Source organism: Perca fluviatilis, chromosome 21 (genome assembly GCF_010015445.1).
Source record: "Perca fluviatilis chromosome 21, GENO_Pfluv_1.0, whole genome shotgun sequence".
Lineage (NCBI taxonomy): Eukaryota > Metazoa > Chordata > Actinopteri > Perciformes > Percidae > Perca > Perca fluviatilis.
In genome coordinates this window covers 7,161,303-7,180,327 of record NC_053132.1, presented here as the reverse complement: position 1 = coordinate 7,180,327, position 19,025 = coordinate 7,161,303, and the positions used below count along the sequence as shown (strand labels likewise).

General features: G+C 40.1%; 1 long non-coding RNA gene across 1 annotated transcript in view; it reads right to left on the bottom strand.

The window, feature by feature from the left end:
• LOC120550855 overlaps nucleotides 1-19,025 on the bottom strand; it is a 118,404-nt gene that overhangs the window by 84,497 nt on the left and 14,882 nt on the right. The window contains exon 2 of the long non-coding RNA XR_005637793.1: nucleotides 5,383-5,465. This is a non-coding gene — a long non-coding RNA (uncharacterized LOC120550855). The remainder of the gene's footprint in view (nucleotides 1-5,382; nucleotides 5,466-19,025) is intronic.

Sequence of the window (19,025 nt, the reverse complement as noted above, 5' to 3'; positions counted from 1 at the left end):
AGCAATACAGCTCTGTAGCTTGTCCTTTGAGCTGCTGCAGATTTAAAAAAATGAATGCCAGGGTTGAAAGGGAACATGACTTCTGATTTTCTGTTGTGTTTACTGAGACCCGGGCATGAATTTCTAATGGCTTGAACACATCAATCTTTCAAACGGACTTAAAAGGTTCCCGTGTGGAGTTTCTGGGCCAGACTGACACATCGATATGGCTGATGTTATCAACCGAGTGTAGCATATGGTGTTGGTGTATCAAGCTGTCAAATAAGTAAGAAGAAATTTCAGTACAGACATGCGAATCATATGTTTGAGGTAGTTTAGGAATAGTGTGGATTTTTTAGTAGTTTGTCCATTTCAGCGCACTGACAGGTTTATTTTTCAGCTATAAAATATCCTGCTTCATGGTCATAATATATGAATTTGGTTTTATATGTTAAAAAATTAACATCAACTGATTTATCTGATCATTTTAGCTATCAAATATTGATACAACATCAGCATCAAAACTCAAGCATTGGTCCAGTTCTATTTTTGACCACAGTTTGGCTCTGGAGCAACGTTCATGTGAGCGGATTTTCATGCACCTTGTACTCTACATAGCCAATGATAAGACAGAAATAAGATAAGACAGAAAATGATGCATGTCATATTGCATATTTTTCAATTAGTCGATCCACAGAGAATTATTCAACATGTTAGGCCGGTTACACACTGCACGCGTCTCGCAAGCGTGGTGTTTCTGTTGCGTCTCAGCTGCGTGGATTTTTCTGTGTCCTACACACCAGAAGCGTGTCTGACGCGGCGCTGCTCCTGCTGCTAGGTACAGGGAGGGCTGATCTCGGGACATAGTGCCGACAGATTCAAACTCTGATAAATGGGTAAGTGGGCTGTCTGAACAACTTTGTGTAGCTGTAGAGCCTATATAGCCTATCTGATGTTGGACCGTCACTCAGAACACACACTACGTTGTTATCGTAGCCTATCCTACCATTTATATATAGCCTACTGATTTGATTAAAGCAAGACAACGTCGGCAGTATTGACTGCAAAATATGTTACAGAATATTTCGTTCTGTATGACAGGTGCAATATTTGAAAATCTTTCATCTGAAATTTTGTATTACATTTATATCTACATTGATGTCAAAACCTAGACTTTCAAACATCAATATGTCATTTATTAATATGCATGTGTCTAATTGACATACAAACATATTTTCCTATTCTATTTTTAGGTAGATTACTCGCAGTACAAACAAGGTATCGAGCTTGCACAGAAAAGATAATCTGAACAGGTCCTGGTGGTCAAACGCATTCAGCCTTCGAAAACATCATAAAGACTTTACCTAGCTTTACCCTCGCACGCTGCTGCACCAATCAACTCCAGTTACAAATAAAAACCCAGCTCTGAAAGGTAACCAACTATTACCCCAAACACCACCTCCTCTCTGACAACTGTGGTTTGCACTTTTCTGCTTTAGTCCTCCTGGTGACCCCAAACAGAGAGCCTGCCTTTAATACAGACAAACGCATAAGAACGAATGAAATTGCAGTGTATAAACAGAGAGCTGCAAAAGAGGAACATTTTCAGCTTAGCTGAGAGGAGGCAAAAACCACTTCCTTTTAGTGAATGAGAGAGCTGTTCAAGAAACCGCACATTTTCATAAAATACCACCCACTCCGCCTCTACAATGCTGCAACCTAACGTTACCGCTGCACCTTGTTTATTTGCACAACAATATAACCAAATGGCAGAAAGCAGCGAGCACATCCCATTTCACGACAAAAAGCTCCAGACGTTACAGTGTCACGCCTACACCGCTGCACTGCGGCCCAGCCAAGCCTCCTGGCTACAACACAGGTAAAGCCACCAATCACGGTATTAACTCAATCACAAATTAAGCCGCACAAAGACACACTAATTCAACATGGTATTAGCCAGAATCATTATTCAGTATCGTTTCCTCAGTTCCTGGAAATGTCCTTTAGCAGCATGCTTGGTAATTTCTAAAATAATCCCTGGCTTCTTTGCAGAGTAAAAAAAACAAACATATGCTGTCTAGACATCCAAGAGCCTCAAAGCAGGTTATTAAGTTAGTTTATTGATTACCAAGGAAAGATGCTTATTCAAATGTCACTAACAGAGAAGGAGAGAGCATTAATAAAGCGACAGCTCGCGCACACATCCGTCTGACCGTAATGGTTTCATTTTAAATGTCATTGTGTCTCTATATTGCGCAGCATTAACGGTCATAAAGCTTACTTCTTCCGGTTAGTGCCGGGTAGAGCTCGAATGGCCATCTGAGAAAATTAAATTCACTCAAATTGAAATTGAGGTTTAGTACGGGAGCTGTCCAAAAGCGTGCACTGGGATTACCCAACCAGGAGGTGAGTCAAACTGTTCAGAGAATAAAAGTAATTCAACCGCTGGCTCCGAGCCCACTCGCAGTTTGCCCATCCTGCTTTACGGATCCCCAGACGTCCCTGGTTGGAGATAAATGTCAGCAGAGCTTAGAGATTATCTGTGTATGAATCCAAATGTCTTTTTACTGTGTGTGTTTGTCTGTGTGCATGTGGATGTTTGTATATATTTGTCATATTTTGATTGTGTGTGCGTGTTTGTACTTGCGTCTGTGAATGTGTGCCTAGGTGGGGGTGTGTGTACTCGTCTGTGTGTGTGTGTGTGTGCCAGAACGGGAAAGTGATTCCCGTGATGGGCATGACAGATGGACGGGGAGTGGCTCAGCTCGTTCTCTGGGCCACCTGAGAAGCACGAGGGCGGGATGCTCACCTCTCATCCCTCTGACAGGAGCCACCTTGTTTTGATTTAATAGCCCCTTACAAAGGTAGGCTAATTACTAACACAACAGAAAAGTACTATCACTGGAGTGAGGTTCTGTTTTGCATCTGGTTGTTTTATCAGCAAAGACCAATGTACAATCTATTTTTTTTAGCGTCACTAAAGCGTCACTTTCTGGTTAAACTTACAAATGTTGGTAGATTCTATTAGCTTATTAATGGGACTGCTGTGAGGCTGCAAATTTAACTCTGGAAAGATACGTGTACACAGAGAAAACACAGAGAAATGTTTTATGGGTAGCCGTAGGTCTCAACAAATGTGCATGCATATCTCACTAACAAGATGTGCAGACCTGAGCCTCAGACTTGTTGTTGTTGATCCAACTTCCTGTAGGTAGGCAGGGTCAAAACAGGACAAAAAAAATTACTGGAACACAGAAACAGCCTCGCAAATGTCTAACACAACAACACACCTGCACATTTGTATACTGTATGTGCAGCCCGGAGAAACATGTCCTAAGCAATTTGTCTAGGGCTGCAGCTATCGATTCTTTTTGTAATCGATTAATCTAGCACTTTATTGATCGATTAATTGGATAATTTTTTTTTGCGTTTTTAAACAACCCAAACTAGGAAAAAAAGCAAAATTTTCGGAAAAAAACAACATTTGTATTGCCTACATTGCTTACAATATCATCTCTCAAAAAACTAAACATATTAAGTGCATTTAAGTGCCATATTACATTGTTTTTAAAGATTTTTTTTTATAAAAGATGACAACCTCAAACTAAGGCATACATTAAACATACACAAACATTACATTAAGTTGTGCAACTTAACTTTCAGAACTACAAGTTTCAACCTGAGACTGATCTGTATATACAGTAGGCCTATATGTAAATATTAGTTATACTCAACCTATTTTCATTTATATATTTAATTATAATGTCACACAGCTCTGTTACACTTATGCTATTAGATCGTTGATCAGCTGTTTCTCCGTGGAGAGAGAGAGAGAGAGAGAGAGAGAGAGAGAGAGAGAGAGAGAGAGAGAGAGATTATTGAAGTTATTCGAGGAATCGTTTCAGCCCTAAATTTGTCCTAAGCAATTTGCCAAAGGCCAAAATGCAACTTGGCTCTCTGTATGCCGGTATCTGCACTCGGCCAAAGACAAAAAAGCAGCTCTCTTGGTTTTTGCGGTTCAACAAGGCTAACAGACTCTGGTAAAACAATCTCGCTGATTGGGGCACGTTTAATTTTCTGATGTCACAATCTCCCTTTCATTCATATCATATCAATAAATTAAGCAAATCAAGTTTTGTGACCTCCAGCATTTGGATCAAGTTGCTCATAAAAATAAGGTATGCAAAAGTCAGTAGGCTACACTGTTGCTTGAATGTGTCTACAGATGTTATCTCAATGCATCAGATACATCTCATATAATGGTTACCGATCTCAGTTTAATCTTTGAGTTTTAGTTTTTTTGAACTGATTCTATACTGGATTCCGATTCAACAAACTGCTGCACAGTGCAGCGCGCTAAGCCTAGAGTACACATATAAATCATGAAAATGCAACATGAAAAGGATCATAAGTCAACATGAGCACTGCTGTGAAGCGAAGGCGTGAGCTGTCACTGAGGCCCAGCATGTTCCCCTCTAGATAGTGGCAGCGGCAAACGGAAAAGTGCACATTCAACACAGTGCAAGATAACGCTCTTCAGAAAGGGCGCTGACTGCTGCAGCTCGGGGTCTGTGAACTGTGCGATGCTATACTGGCCGGCCGCCAGCACACGTAAAGAAAAAAACAGGCCCAAAATAATCTTTTGCTGCACTGGGCTAATTCTAGCCCAGTGTGTCCATTTAATCCCTCGTCAGCCCCGAGTGATTTGTCAGTACTCCACTTGAAGTGTAGAGATGTTGACATGTTTATCCCGGCAGCACAAAGGTGAGGGAAGAGTCTGTGATTATTCTTAAGAATCCAGAGTATGAGGATATGCAAAGTTCTTTTTTTACGTGTGATTTGTTTTGTAAATGAAGGCTGCTAACACAGAAGCCTGCAGTCCATTATATACAGCATGATACCCCCACGCTATTCACATGGCAGAAAGAGAAAGCTGTGCTCATACATCTCATCTGGAAAGAAGAATAACAGCTCTCAGAATAGAGGGTGCAGACTTTTAGTTTGGGGATACTGCACTAATCCATCTTGTGTTTTTGATCACTGTCAAGTTTCTTGAGAAGTCTCGACAGGCAAATAGAACAAGAAGCTGATAAAAATGAGTGAGCCGAACATGTGTGCTGTACAGCTCAGATGTACTATACATACAGGATCTGATATGTGCACCTGTGGAAATATGACACTGTGTTGCAGCATGGAAATTCAAAACCAACCCCAACTCCCCATCCAGTTCTTCATGACACACTTTTGAGGTGTCAACGTAACTATATACTTACATTGATGTAGGTTCAAAGGTAATTAAGTGTGTGCGGAAACTTTTTTGTGTGCGGAATTTTGAGTGACTTTAGCAGCAAATATATCAACCTGCGACTGAGGTGTGCACAAAGCTAGGAAAACAGGTCTTACCTTGGTTTTCAGTTTTCTTCACTTCAGTGTTGTTTCTTTACATTTCATCCCAGCTTTCGTCCCAACGTTGCTCTCAGGGAACTCTGTAATAAAAACAGACGATCTGTGATTCCTTCAAGTCATTGCCAATGTGAGAAAAACTTGCCCTGCGCCAGACAATCTGGCTTACAGAAAGAGATAGCCCAATCCTACAGATAGACACAGCTCTGTACAAGGAAACCCACATGGCCACTCATGCGTGCATGTCCTGCCGGGGATGACTTGGGAGGGTTCTCCGAGTTCAGGAGAGGAAAATCCCAGAGGTAGGTGCAAGGCTGTCGTGTCTATGCAAACCGGTGTTAGATTTCACCATGTGACCAGCTTACCACTAAAAGGCTTAGTAGTTTATTCCTTTAGCCATAACTTAAGGCTTAGGCTGGCCAGAGGAATCAAAGGAAGTTAACCTTGCTTGATGTTCAAAAGTGGTACTACTACTGCAATTAAATACAGGCTTCAGGCGATAATAACGGGACCGGATTCATTAGCACGTACTGTATACTGCAACTCAAAATGTCACAATAATAATAATTAGCAATCAGGCCTCGACACACATCATCAAGATGTATATGGGAAATGCACTTCCGATTGTTCAGAACCCCCAACAGTAACACTTTATAATAACCATCACTAATAAATGATTAGGCCTGTAACAATTATTTCATAATTTTTTTTAACATAATTGCGGTTTATTTGAATATAACTGATTATTGGTCAGACTGTTGAGCTAAAGATATGCCACGCCTTGTTGGCACAGCCTATACACGTTCATAGCAACAAAAATGACCGGGGAATACAGTTAGAATTTTTAGAATAGGCATTTCCTTCATAGGCTGTGTACTTGTGTTACTACGTTATCTCGGTCACAAAATAGTGATACAACCAAAAGATGTATCCTGGAATTCATTTAAAACTTTAATTATTAAGTAATAAATAAATATCAAAAAATTTAATTTGACTGAAAGAGACAATTATATTGTTAATCACAATTATTTCTGAGCCAATTATTTGTACAGCAAAAGTTGGAATTGTTACAGCTCTATAAATGGTAAATTGATAGTTAATTAAATTTAAGTTATTAGTTATTTTACTGTTAAACAATGAAATGATGATTGAGAGAAATATATTTAAATCATTCATTTATTCTTTTATGTATTCTTTTATTTATTTACACATTTATTTCAGCATTTATTTATTCTTTTATTTATTTATTCATTAGGGTTGTGCTGATGTGTGATATCATCGTCCATCGTGATGGCTGGCCGACATCACGATGCCACGCCCCCCACCCTGTCAAACACACCAATCCTAGTTGCGGGCGCTGGACGGGAAATTGACAAGTGCGTTGTCAGTACCCGATCCGTTCCACCTGCACAATCCGTTCTGCGCATGTGCAAGATGACACGTATGCCATGACGTAGGCGCAGATGATAATGCTGCGTTCATTCCACCACCACCACCTTGGAATAACGGCACCGCTTCCACCTGCACGATCCGTTCTGCGCATGCGCAAAATGTTCACACGCTAGCCTCCAGCTAACGTTAGTTAGCTAATAGCTAATTCGGCGGACCGCTAGGTGATTATAGCGGTCTGCCGTTAGCCTCCCCCGGTCTGCCGTTAGCCTCCACCGGGAAGCTAACGTTAGTTTAGCTAACAGCTAATTCGGCTAACCGCTAGCTGAGACAGCATGTAAACTTTAAAAGACCCTCAAAATAAAACTTGAAAATAAACGTTAACATATATAACAGCTGTTACGTCAGTTCTACTTTACTTGTGCTCATTTAAAATACAATCACTCAATACTTGTCTTTATTGTTATTACTGTAATGTCTTAATTTAGCTGTAGCCTGCTTTTCCCATTAAGTTTGACTTAACGTTATTTTAGACTGAATCTAGCTGCAGAAACAACGTAACCAGTGGGGCGGTGCCTGTTATTTCGAGGTGGCATGAACGCAGCATTATCATCTGCGCCTACGTCATGGCATACGTGTCATCTTGCACATGCGCAGAACGGATTGTGCAGGTGGAACCATTGACATATATATAATGGACCAACAGAGCCCGTGAAGGCTATTAGAAGCACTTTTCCGGTGATGGCCAGCTTTACTGCGCAGCCTCCAACTGAGAGAGACCGCGTAAATGTGACGTGAGCAACGTGTCTGAAAGTTGTAAGTCTTCTGGTAGCTGTGCCGAGAGAAATCTCAATCATTCCCAATCTTACAGAGACGGAGAGTGTAGGTATATGTAAGGAGATAACATAAGCACAGGCTAATTATTGCTAACTAACATGCTAGTTAACATTAGTAATTAAACCTAAACAGCTAATGTAAGGAAACTGCCTGCGAGCTTCTCCTGTACTATACGGTAATTCCTCTACTCGCGACAGTAAGTCACTTGGTTATGACACAATCGTTAGCCTATTTTTACAAAAACGTCTGCTACGGAGCCATAACGTGAGATACAAGGTAATGGAGCCTTTTATAGTTGTTGTGTTTCTTTAGAACTAAACAATGGACAAATCGAGTCTTTAAACGCTTCGGATTTAAAGTTATTCTCAGTCAAGTGACGTAAAAAAAAAATGGCGGTCAGCGGAATGCTAACAGGAGGTGATGGCCAGTTAGCAACAAAATGGCGCCATGATGGCTCGAGTTCTGAAGCGAAGCTTACCCCCTTGGGTGGAACGGATCGGGTACTGACATGCGTCGGTCTTAAACTAGCAAAGACACGAAGACAAGACATAGGGCTCCTTAAGTGGAAGCTACTTTTTCCCCCCTTTACGTGCAACCTATTTGTGAAAAAGACCATCGCTTTGAGTAGACTGGATTGGCTGTAGTGATACATTCTCTCTCTCTCTCTGTCTCTCCCTGTCAGTTGTAGCTCGCTCTACCTTCTAGTAACGTTGGACACAGCGGTCTCGAGTGAGAGAGACAAAAGCGTTAACGTGGAACGCTATCACACTTTCCTTTCTCCCCTCATTGGACTAAGTTTGTCGACACAACTCTGTGCGTGCATCAATAAGTAAGGCTGATGTCCTGTAGGTACGGGACGATGTTATGCAGGATTTATGAATGTACGTTAGCAACAGTAGACTAATTCACGAGGGTGCTATTTTATGTGTGAGCTAATATTGCGCATCTGTTCATGTGCGCTGCAAGGGTTATGTTTCTGTTTATTGAATGCGTTATTCAGTGCAGTAGTTTAAACTCAGTAATGATGGTATGTTAGGTTATTACTGTCGCTCTGTTGAAGGCAAACGTCGCACTGTACTGTCGTTACGCAGATCACGGACATCTGATTGACTTTACGGCACCGTACTTAAGTGAAAGTAGGTCACGCTGTAAAACCTACCAGCAGGGCACCATTTGCAGAGGGCATTTACATGTATGTCTAATCGTTTCTATGTTAAGTGTTGGCCCATAGTAGTAGAAAAAAATATTTATGTAAATAGATATGAGCTAGTCGGTGGCACATCAAACCTCTACACATATAAGAAGGCAATGTGTCAGCTGACAGTGAAGTTACTCAGAGGAGAAGTCAAGACAAGCTAAGACAGCTAATGCTACTTCCAACTGGCCCCTAACTTCTTCTGGTTACTGAAGCCATGTGCACTGTGCTACCGAAAATACCAAATTAAGACAATGATGCTGACCCAGGACCAAAGGTAAACAATACCTAGTCTGCAGCATTTTTGTAAAATATTCATTCATTCGCCCACTTTTACAAACATTTTTGAGGCAGAAGGTATAATTTCCCGTGGCATTTTTGATTCGGCATTTGAAAAAGAAACAACGGAAATAACAGGTTGCTTTTTTGTCACTATTTTATTATAAAAGTAAATCATAACATTATTAATACTGTTAAATCTGTAGTTTGTGTGTCTGATCGTGATGGAGAGATGAAGTTATTAAAATGTCAACAGGAATAGGCCTGTCACGATAACAAATTTTGACGGACGATAAATTGTCTCAGAAATTATTGACATAAACGACAATATATGTATGTAGTTATTCAAATGTCAACGGCACTAATAAATGCTTTTGGCAAGTAAAACCAAGCCTGAAACGTTTTCAAAGTGTATTTCATTAACTTCCTGTCATTCAACAAGACTATTTACTGTCTATTTCAGCTCTGATTAAAACACACACGCGTCCTCCGATACACACACAATATCGTGGCATCTTTGGCACGTTTATTTTTCCAGGTTGTATCGTTATTTGATGACATTCAGCCATGTAGCATCACAACATTCTCATCTTTCCACCTAACTTGGCATGCGGCACACAGAGGGCCACTCCTATCTCTTGCATTAAGAAGATAATGAAATGATTCTTTTTGAATGAACACTAACGTGACTGCTTGTTGCAAGCGTTATCAAAGAAATTGAATTGGTGGCCTTTTAGTATTGTTTTGTGTCTCACAACTGCCGCTGTCTCACACATTTTTACAGAGACTGAACGACTGCTTCCATAACTCAGATAAGAAGGTGAAGAAATAAAATAGAAGTCAATAAACTTATTGATGTGTATATCTTTTTATGTTATTTGATATTCTTTTTTGTAATTCTCCCTTTTGTTAAACATTAAACTGAATCCATACTTAATGTTAAAGGAAGACATTGTATAAGCCATTTGGGGTCTCCTGTCTTCCTTGCACAGGTTTTTATTATGATGAATTGGTTACTATGTACAAATTATTATTCTTTTCTGATGTGCTAAAAAAAAAAATATATAAAAAAAGGTGAAGTACTCAGGTGCATGCATCTGATTCTCCGGCTAATCCATATGCTAAGCCATCTTTCAGCCAATCGGGGAGGGATAAATATGCATTGGCACAGGTGGGACACATAAGAGGGCCAGCTGCTTGGAGTCAGGGCTCAACCGGACAGCACTTAAGCTCACCTACAGTATGTCCTGCGTTTTATTTTAACCCAAGAGAGAGAGAGAGATACACAGGTTAGTATTGCAAGTAGGAAACGTGCGGTAATGATTTAGTCCTGTTCAGAAGTGAAACTGTACAGCAACACCTGAAAAACCTATGTAGCACCAAGGCTGACTATCACAACCTCAATACTTTGGTGGGTTCAGACCAAAATGCGTTTGTGGTGCCGTCATCAGATGTTTGGCTAGATTCGTGATCTTCTTTACTTTTTGTGTGATCAGATATATCCTGATATACCCTGATAAAGGATTGGGCATCGAGAACCGGTTCCAACTTGGAATCATTTCAAAAATTAGGATTCCAATGGAATCGTTTCTTTATAGGAATCGTTTCGAATCCGATCATCGGCTCCAAATTTAACACAAGTTTAGGTTTCCGTAGCGGCCCACGTTCTTCCAGGCACTTCTGTTAAGGGGAATGTTAAGGGGACTTAACAGAAGTGGGGGACTTAAGACTTTCACCCAGGAAACGGGTGTTTGTGTGTGTAGTTTGTCAATGGCTGTCATGTTAGTCCTGTTAATTAAAAAGTACTTTGAAACAACCGTAATTTTAAAGCATAAGTTCTTTGAGAATCTCTTTTATATCCAAGAAAAAAAAAAATGGTATTGTAACTGAAATGTCCCTAACCTAACTGATATTGAATCGGGAATGTAATCAAATTTGGACCTTGTGAATCGGAATTGATTTAAGAAATCATGCTCCTTGAGCCTATTTACAACACTGAACCTGATCATATTCTGAAAAATTAAGAAGGGAAACACATAAACCCCTTTTTCTGCTGCTACCCATGCACCTGGCACAGGACATTTTATTTGATCTCTTTTTACACTGTAACGGCTGTGTTCCAGTGTCTACTGTTGTCCAGGCTTACTTTTTATCTTTGGACAGAGCCAAGCTAACTGTTTTCCCTACCTATAGTGTTCATGCTAAGCTAGGCTAACCATATCCGGACTCCAGCCCCGTATTTAACACACAGAAAAGAGATTATTATTCATCTTTTCATCTCACTCTCAGAAAGAAAGCAAATGAGTGGAAACGAGTGGAAAGCACCTACTGACCGTTACTGCAGAAATTGAGAGGGGACAGAATCAACTGTCAAGCAGCCAACAATTAACTTCACAGAATGTCATGTTACAAGATGGCGAGCCCTAAAGGACAATCGCAAAACAGTCGAGAAAATCTTCCCAATCCCGGAACAGTGCGTTTGTGGCTGTGAAACAGAATGAAGGAATGCTTATTACTAGCTGCACTCAAAACATTCTTGAACAAGCTCCACAAAAGGTGAGATTCATGGTCTGTTGGACAAACCAGATGTTTTAATTTTTACAGGAGAAGAGAGTTCAAGAGTGAGGACAAACAGCTGAATGCACAGCAGATGCTGATTCTCTTTGAAATGCTTAAACTGAGTGCAAAAGACGACTACAGGTTGGTTTTTTTAAACTGCATTTCATTAAAAGTGGACATGCATTCTTCAACTTGTATCAATAATGTCTCTCTTATTTTCAGTAAGCCTAAAAAAGAAAGGCTGTCTCATATTCAGGCCAATACGGCATTTATATAAGCCTGCTCATCTGCTCCGCAATCATCCTCTTAATAGTGAGAGACTGTATTTTTTGTAAATCAAATCGAATAAATAATGTCTTAAAAACTTCACCTTTGTTTTCAGGCAAAGCTGTTTACACTTAATGAAGTATTGTCCCTCTCTTTGCCTGCGAGTTTGACATAGTATGTCTAACAAATCGGTATGCCATTCCCGCAAACCAACATTTTGTAGGCAGACTGTGATGCTTCATCTTCACAGTAAAAAAAGATGACAGCATAACCCAAAACTTGACTGCAGCCATTGTTAATCTTTTTAGACAAATCTGACATTTGGGACAGCGCTGTTTGTCAAAAGCTTTTTATTATAAACAACATCCAGGTTTTCCATTTTAAAAAGGATACCGGATCATATATTGACACTTTTCATGGTGTTTCTGCTGTGAGCTGCTCCACCTTTAGTTTGGTTATACTTTCAGCGTGTTTTTCTGCTTTTGAGCTGCAACAGTTAGTCCATTCAACTAGTCAATCGACATCCAAAAAATAAATCAGCGACTATTTTTTAACATTTGTCATTTTTCAAAACAAAACTGTCCAATAAATGCTGCTTTCAGCCTCTTCAATGTGAGGATTTTCTGTTTTGTACCTTTGTAAACTGCTTTTTTTTTAACTTGGGTTTTGGACTATTGGTCGGACAAAACAAGACATTTGACGACGTCACCTTGGGCTGTGGGAAATTATAACAAGCATTTCTCATATTTCTGACATATTATAGAAACAATTAATCGAGAAAATTAATGGCTATAGTCTCATTACAGCAAAAGAAGGAATTTACAGTATTTATTTCACTTTTGTCCCCTCACTAAATAATGCTCTGTGTGTGTGTGTGTGTGTGTGTGTGTGTGTGTGTGTGTGTGTGTGTGTGTGTGTGTGTGTGTGTGTGTGTGTGTGTGTGTGTGTGTGGGCTGCCATCATGCCCACAACTAGGACTTTCTAACAGACGTGGGCTAAGTGCTCTCGATGCCAGAGAAGCAGGCTGGCAGACACTTTTCAAAACCACCCACTGAATCACATGCACGTATTTGAATATTATGCAAATCGCCCTGAGTTACTTAAGTGTAAATCTGTACATGTGTGTGTGAGAGAGCTCCTTTCCAAACCAGCTTACTATCTCCTGTGACACACTTATGTAACATGTGTGACCTACAGGACTCGCGCATTTCCATTTCAGGCATTCAGCTGATGCTCCTATGCAGACTGCCTCATACAGAACAAACTTTATTCCTTTATAGTGACATTGTTACATATGTTTTCCATTAATGCTAATTTCAGGTTTAATCCAAGGCTCTGTGTATAGGACAAGTCATTTCCACACAGGATTAGTCCAGTGTGCTTTACTTTTAGAGCAATCTGCTGGTTTGTATAGTTTAAAAGCTTAGCTGTTACATGTGGACTCAGACGCACACTCTTACTAACTTAAACATACACACACACACACACACACACACACACACACACACACACACACACACACACACACACACACACACACACACACACACACACACACACACACACACACACACACACACACACACACACACACACAGAGTGCCGTACTGTAACTGAGCCAATGTGGGGATCAGTGGTGGAATGTAACGAAGTACAAATACTTCGTTACTGTAGTTAAGTACATTTTTCACGTATCTGTACTTTACTTAAGTACAATCAATTGTGCATACTTTTGACTTTTACTTCGTTACATTTAGCAGCAATTATCTATACTTTCTACTCCACTACATTTCTACAACCTTCCGTTAAATTTCCGTTATATTTTCTGATCAGTTTCCCCACCTGCCAAAACGTCTTCCTGACCGTCACACATTTGCAGTCCGCAGGGAAACTTTCTGCAGCGGCTCCTGCACCGGCGGCAGTCCGTCCCACTCCCGGTGGCGCTCGCAATATTACGAATCCCAATGGCCACGCCAAGACCCGCCCTTCAATAGCATTTATTGGCTGACACCAGGCGCGTACCACTCCCGGTACTACCGCTGCTCCCGTGTCATATGTGAAGCATCCATTCAGAGGGAATTGGGTTTAATTTTGGATATCTCTTTTTATCACTCCATAAATCCAAAAATTCTGTCAACAGCCATAAAAAAAATCCCTTTTCTCCATGTCTTTCTGAAATATTATAAATCAGGCTGTGAATGATATCTAAACAAAGCCCTGTGTAAAAAGTCTACCCTACCATATACAGGTTAATATACAACCCGTATATTTATCTTGAAAACACTCCTGGTCCTCCTCAGCTGTGAAGCCACGTACTTGTTGTCCAAGCCTGTGTGTTCTCGCTAGATAAATGAGTCCCGTGGGAAATAATGCAAAGTCGAGCTTCATGCAGATCACCATAGATAACCAGAATTGTAAGTCAGAATGTAAACTGGGCCACAGATGGTAAGCACAATACATTAACCTAAAACTAACTTAATTAAAATGCCACAGCCCATACTGTTATTTTTTTATTATTAGAATATAGACATTAAGAGAATAAATCATTATGCAAGTACTTTTACTTTTACTACTTAAAGTACATTTAAAATCAGGTACTTTCTGGTTATTTCTACTTTTACTTAAGTACTGAGATTCAGTACTTCCTCCACCACTGGTGGGGATTGATCGGCTGGCTTTAAATTAAAGCCTGTCCTCTGCAAAATGCCAAGCATAATAACTCTCTCCTCTCTCTGCACTTTTTCTTGGCCAGGGAAAGTGAGAAGAGGGAATAAACAAATGCATGAGAGAAAGCAAGAAAAAGAGGTGCAATTGGATAATGCCTTGACACCCATCGCAGAAAAAGGACTGCCTGGCTTTCAGATGTCTGACCCATTTTCTGCTCTCACTCTCTCCCTCTCCTCCTTTCCCTCTAATTTCCTTTCTTCCTCTAATCTACAGTAAGAAGCTCTCTGACTGAGATTCTTTGAGCTGCAGCGAGCTGTGCATTCCTATGAAAGGCAGTGAAACAGGACCCAAACCTACACACTGAAACACAATACACAAATATCCACATAGCCATCCTACCGTTTGGAACTACCATAACTGGAACGAGAAGACTATGCCATGTTTCATTTTGACAATGGTTTTATATTCTCTGTGTGGGCTTATATGGAAATGTGTTAGTGTGTGTGTGTGTGTGTGTGTGTGTGTGTGTGTGTGTGTGTGTGTGTGTGTGTGTGTGTGTGTGTGTGTGTGTGTGTGTGTGTGTGTGTGTGTGTGTGTGTGTGTGTGTGTGTGAACAGTATGCATAATGAGAGGCCTCCAACAGAGACGGTTCAATAATCAATTATTCACTCGCTGGAAATACACTAGTGCTAATCAAAAAAAAAAAATCAGTTCACAGCTGTTGGATACAAAAACTAAAATGTATATTTACTGCATTTCTGAGTAATCACATTGAGTCAGATAAGGCTGTAATGTTAAACTTGTTACATGCAACATTGGGGAGACTTTTCCCCTGGTAGCACTGGTGCATATTAGCATTTTCACATTATATAGTAATCTCTGCATTACTATATTTGAGCACATGTGGTGTTACAGCATAACTCAATGTCTGCATGTTTTAACTCGATCTTCAATGTGAAAGTTTAACTTTTAGGTCTCTGCAAGTGAATTTTAAACGGACGTTCCACCCAAATTACAAAAGAAAATTCTTCAGTTTAAAAGGATTCTCTAGGAAGAGATGTTGCTTTTGAAATGTTTTTCATTTCTTCCTGTAATTTTTTGACATTTTGAGCATCACAAACTACACTCCATTCAGAAGTCTCAAAAACCAAAAAACGTATTAATGAAATATAAATTTATAATCCTTAAGATTTCATTCCTGGTTGATTTGCAGACCCACATGCTTACTGTGGAAAGTGCGGATTTCTCAGTTTTCACAATAAAAGCCACCTTGTGTTTTGCCAGCTGAACACTTTTAATGCTATGAAGCAACAGCAGCAGTAGGAAATGTTCCGTTTGCATCAACAGTAACTTTATACAACTCAGTGAGGTTTGATTCAATGAGATCAAATAGAGTAATGCTGAATTACATGCTGCATTGTTTCCTCTACATCCCTTGTGCATGTGAAGGCAATATTAATCTCCGCCATTCACGATGAATACTATCATACTATAACATGTTTACATGCTTTAATGTTAAAAAAATAAATAAAAAATGTCTTACTGCCCATAGCTGCTGCACCTGTATTCACCCTCTTTAAGCCCCCCTCCCGAAAAAGCCCACTATGCTCTGATTGGCCAGCGTGTTTCCTGGAATTTGCGCTCCGCAGCCTCTGCTGTTGTTTCACTAGTTGGAACTGGAGCTACTGTAACGCAGTATATAGCAGGACTTTGTACCGTGAAAAATCACCAATTAAGGCTTCTAAACCCAATAATACACAACCGGACATGTCCCAGGAGTATAGTGACCCGTATTTGGGGAGAAATGACCAGCACTGGTCGCCAAGATTACAGCTATGTTGCATTAGCAACTACTTTATATTCAGAACTAGGCTAACGTTAGATTGTAATGGAACGAAGCAGCATTTTCTACTGTCAGAAATCGCAGATAAAGGCTTCTGACCTAAACATTACCCAATCTGACATGTTTCAGCTGTAATGCGACCCAAAATTGGGGAGAATTTAACACATTGGCAACCACGATTACATCTTTTACTGCCGTTAGCATGTAGCTACTATAGTTAGCAGTGGACACTATAATATAGCAGCACTTTCTACAGTCAAAAATCACAGATAAGGGCTTTTAAACCAAATACTACATTGCCGGTAATGTTTCAGGAGTAATGTGACCCAGAATTGGGGGAATTTAACAACACTAGCAGCAGGTGACATTTTTACTGCCGTTAGCATGTAGCTACATGCGACTATAACACCACAGTAGCTTAAAAAAACAAACAAAAAAACGCTCCAGTCCTGCCTACCTGGAGCAGATGACCAATCATAGAAGGCCGGCTTAGAGTTGCGTAAAATTTTGCCGAGATTAGAAAAAACTGGAGCGTTCAGAACAGATTAGCTCATGGGGATTTAAAAAAAAAATACGTTTACCTCATTATTTTAAGGGGTAACATGAAAATCCGACATTATAACTTTGAACATATGACAGAAAATACGGGAAAGCATAATATGTCCACTTTAAAGATTATAAATCTAAAGACAAAAATAAGGATGAACCAAGTGCAAGAAAGCACTACAAAACATGTTTTCTTTGTAATATGGGTGAACTGACCCTTTAATTTCATACTGACATACTGTTCACATTAAAGAAAGGAAATAATTTGAAAATCTTAATATATGCCTAAGGAAATTATTAGTAGGAATATATTTGTATTAAATGGAGTAGGCCATGCAGGTTAAGGTGAAGTCTGGCTTTACAGTAGCAGAGCAGACATGCCCGAGTGACAATCTGTGAGAAAACAAGGCAAAGGACTCCCACAGGCAGAGGGTAGACAAGTCAAAGGATCGCCTTCGGTCAGCTAATCCCCCTGTGACAGATAAGGGTCGCCAACACACTCGTGCTTCTCACACTCACACACACACACACACACACACACACACACACACACACACACACACACACACACACACACACACACACACACACACACACACACACACACACACACACTAACAAGGTGAAGCAATGGACTGTAAACAATGTCATTCCACATGATTCCCACACAAACAGATTACACTAAACTCGCAGTCAAACACATGATCCGTACTTTACCATCTCTCCCTTTATGCTAGTTTCTCTCTCACACACACACACACACACACAAATAGATGGTCAGCAGGGTCAGTGCTGCCCTTCTTGGCACAGAAGAGGTCTACAGATGTGAAAGTAGAGAGAGCTCGCTCTGAGGACCAGCTGGAGCCCGTCCAACATGGACAAGGGTCAGAGAACACAAGCAGCATTTGGAGCCTCTTCTCGTGGGCCGCCCAGCTTGACACCCTGGGCCGGCATCTAGCCAAATCTTTATGCATGCTCCGTAGGCCATTTTGATTATTTTGACTGTTTACTTTCACACCTAAGGGTTTTACTTATAGTCCTATTAAATACATTACAAAAAGCATAGCATTTGCTTAAACACACAGCCTTGTAACTCGTGATTCCTTGCCACATTTTTGTAAAATGTTTGTCTTTGGCAAGATAAGGATTTATAAATGTGATCAGATAACAATAAACAATTGCGCACGGTGGGACAATGTGTTGTATGTTCTATTCTGAGTTCAACAAAAGTACTCTGCTATGACTACAATCATCTGCAGCAGTGCTTTTCATTTTGTCATAATTGTCAACAATAGCATGAAATCATATTTTTGTGTCATCAAAATACACAATTTCCACATGTCAAAGTCAAAATAGTTGAAGAATATTATGTTGTAATCAGGACTCAAAATTAGCACCATCTACCAGCCAAATGCTGGTAAATAATGCAAATGGCTGGTAGATATCCTTCACTAACCAGCTGTGGCTGCTAAAATGTAAACATTCACTAGCCATTTGGCTGGTGGTCAAAAAAGTTAATTTTGCACCCTGGCTGTAATTAATTACAAACTTGACAAATAATTGTTGTGATACAGGAAGTTGCTTCAGTTATACAGGATTGTTGGCAGCTTTTCGCTGCCCTCTGTGTCGTCCTGCATTAAACAAAGTCAAACAGTTCTTGGGTACAGCATTAAACACTCGAGACAGTTTAGACAGTGCTGTACAAACAGGGAACTGGCTGGGTGAAAAAGTGAACTGTAAGTGCCTTTGTGAAATACTGTACATAGGGATATACACAAATACAAAGTACAGGACGCAACATGTGTTTATCACAGGGTAGTATTCCGTAAAAGCTTGAGTGATGACATCTTAAAGGGGTGATAGAATGATTATATAGGGTATTTCACACTGTTCCTTATGGTCTCCTAATGGGGTATGTAACATTGGTTGGGCTGAAAATGGCCTAGTTGATATTTTATGGGCCCTTATGCATCCCTGTGTTTTGGCCGTATTTGTAACAAGAGCTTTTCTTCCAAATATGGTATGGTCATGAATATTTAGATGAGTGTGATTTGGTGATTG